Source organism: Glycine max, chromosome 3 (genome assembly GCF_000004515.6).
Source record: "Glycine max cultivar Williams 82 chromosome 3, Glycine_max_v4.0, whole genome shotgun sequence".
Taxonomy (NCBI): Eukaryota; Viridiplantae; Streptophyta; class Magnoliopsida; order Fabales; family Fabaceae; genus Glycine; species Glycine max.
In genome coordinates this window covers 18,303,677-18,306,762 of record NC_016090.4, presented here as the reverse complement: position 1 = coordinate 18,306,762, position 3,086 = coordinate 18,303,677, and positions in this window count along the sequence as shown.

The window sequence follows — 3,086 nt, the reverse complement described above, 5'->3', positions numbered from 1 at the left end:
AACTAAGCTGACCTCCTTGAGAAGCTTCCTAGAGAAGATAAAGATCAGCTACACACACCCCTCTAATAGCTAAGCTCACCGCCTTGAGATGAGAAGCTAGAGCTTAGCTATACACACCCCCTATAATAGCTAAGCTCATCCCCATGCCAAAATGCATGAAAATACAAAAATGTCCTTACTACAAAGACTACTCAAAATGCCTTGAAATACAAGGCTAAAACCCTATACTACTAGAATGGCCAAAATACAAGGCCCAAAAGAAGAAAAACCTATTCTAATATTTACAAAGATGAGTGGACCTAACCTTGGCCCATGGGCTTAGAAATCTACCCTGAGGTTCATGAGAACCCTAGGGCCTTCTTTAGGAGCTCTAGCGCAATCCTCTTGGAGTATTCTATCCAATACCCTTGGGGGTTGGATTGCATCAAAATATTTATTCACTTTTTATTTTGATGAAGAACTCGTGAGTTTGCTTATTTAACTCAATACTGATGTTGTTCTAAAGACCAGAATATGTTAACAACATAAATAAAAAATGTATTACAAATTAATACGTATGTAATAATATGATGGTGGTATAGTGTAATAATGAGTTTGGAGCGGAGTGCATATTTGTGGCTTAGAACGATGCATGTGGTAGTGGTGGGAGATGGATGTCGGTGTGGTGTTGGGTTTGTTGCAGTGGTGGTGTTGGGTACGACGATGGTGTTGGGTGGAGGTGGAGTCTAGTGGTCATGTAGGTTTTAGAGAGGTGTGTAGAAGCAAATAACACAACAAGGAGGATTGGATTATGTTTTCATAAATTTAAAATTTTTCTAAGATTGAAAACATGTTTATTGTCTAATGCAAATAAACCTAAAACCACTTAGAAATGTTTTGATTCAGACTTTATCAGATGATGAGAAAATAATTTTCTTTGTAAAACAAAAGGAGATATAAGATCTAAAAACAAATTCAAACTCTTTGCCAATTCAAGCAATATAAATAAGCACATAAATAATTATATTGGTTCATCTTAAACCTAAGACTATGTACAGTTCTTGGCAACCACCAAGTTTCCACTAACTTCTCAAAGTTACAAGTATTATTCACTATCACTTCTGACTCTTACACTTGCAAGCTCTACTCCAAGCTTGACTTAAAACCAGTATTTTTTGTCCTATCAAGCTACTTTTGGCTCTAAACAAATCAACAAGATTTGTTGGAAGATTGCACATTGGCTAAATATGTTATCATCTTATAGACTGTGCTCTTCATTTATTCTTCATAGGACTTTAACAGATCCTAAGACAATGTTTTGTGCATGAAAGAATCTTAGACTTCGAGTACTAAATGAAGGTCTTAAATGTACTACTTAAATTGTATATCGATCATCTTATGAATGCATCGTTCGAAACTTCAGACGCACATATACAAATCATGATATGATAACATATCAGACACAACTTTTATCATTTATATTTATTTACATCTAATGAAAATAATTAGGAGTCTTGATTCGTATTTAAGATAAAATGTCTTTTGACTTAACAATCTCCCCATTTGTGATGATGTCAAACAAACACAAATGTAAAAGTTATATATATGATATCTATAATGATGATTTAAGTGCAATGCCAGTCTTATTAGATGAAATATAAGAACATATAAAAAAAATAATGCATCATAAGACTATGAGATAAATTCCTTTAATAAGAAAACTCATTTTATTCATAAGAAGCATATTACATGAAGAATAGATGAATAAGAAAAGAATAAGCGTTTAAAGATTTCAAAAAATCTTCCCCTCACATGATGCACTCCCCCTTTGCTTGTGCATCTTCTGCTATGGTTGTATTCTTCTTCTTTTTACTTCTTCTCTTCCTTTTGTTTGGCAGCTTCTTCTTCCTTTCCAAGCTTGTGAAAGAACTCACCCCCAGATTCATGATCAGATGAACTATCCATTGGGGCTTCAACAAACATCTTAAAGAAGAACTTCCTAAGGACCTTCCATCTTTTGGTTTCTCTTTCAACATGTGTTGTATCATGAAGAGCTTCAACAAATGCCTCCCTGGTTCTTAGTAGTGTTTTCTCAAGGAAACATATATACTCTCGGGATGGAGGAGGGCCATTAGAGGCTTCTGTAGAAGCAAGCTTCATGATGAATCAAGATTGATTCAAGGAGTTTTGATGATAACAAAGATGATGACAAAAAGCTCAAAAGTCAAGATCACTTCATGATAACAAAGATGATGACATTCAAGAATGAGTTCAAGATCGAGTTAAGAACACTTCAAAGATCAAGAGGAAATTTGATTTCAAGAATCAAGAATCAAGAATCAAGATTCAAGATTCAAGATTCAAGAATAATCAAGATCAAGATTCAAGACTCAAAGATTCAAGAATCAAGAGAAGACTTAATCAAGATAAGTATTAAAAAGTTTTTTCAAAACATTGAGTAGCACAAGAAGTTTTCACAAAATCATTACCAAAGAGTTTTACTCTCTGGTAATCGATTACCAGATTATAGTAATCGATTACCAGTGGTTTTAAAACGTTAAGATTTTCAAAATTCAAAATGAAGAGTCACATCTGTTGATGTGTAATCGATTACACCTTTATGGTAATCGATTACCAGTGACTATTTTTGAAAAATTTCCCAAAGTCACATTTCTTCAAGTGACTTGTTTCTGAAGATTCTTTCAAAAGTCATATCTTTTTAAGTGATTAGTTTTAAAGGAATTGCCAAGAGTTACAAGTTTTGACTGGAGGCATCAAGAAACTATAAATATGTGACCTTGGCATGAAACATTACAACAATCTCATTCATATCCATCATCTCTTTCAATCATTCTATCTTTCAATCTATCTTTCAACATCTTCTTTCATTTCTTTTAGAACTTTCTGGTTTCATATTCTCTTCATCTTCCTAAAAGTTTATGTTCAAAACTTTCTCTTCCAAGAAAAGTTCTTTGTTCAAAAACTTGTGCTATTCATCTTTTTCATTCCCTTCTCCCTTTGCCAAAAAGAATTCGCCAAGGACTAACCGCTTGAATTCTTTTTGTGTCTCTCTTCTCCCTTTTCCAAAAGAACGAAGGACTAACCAC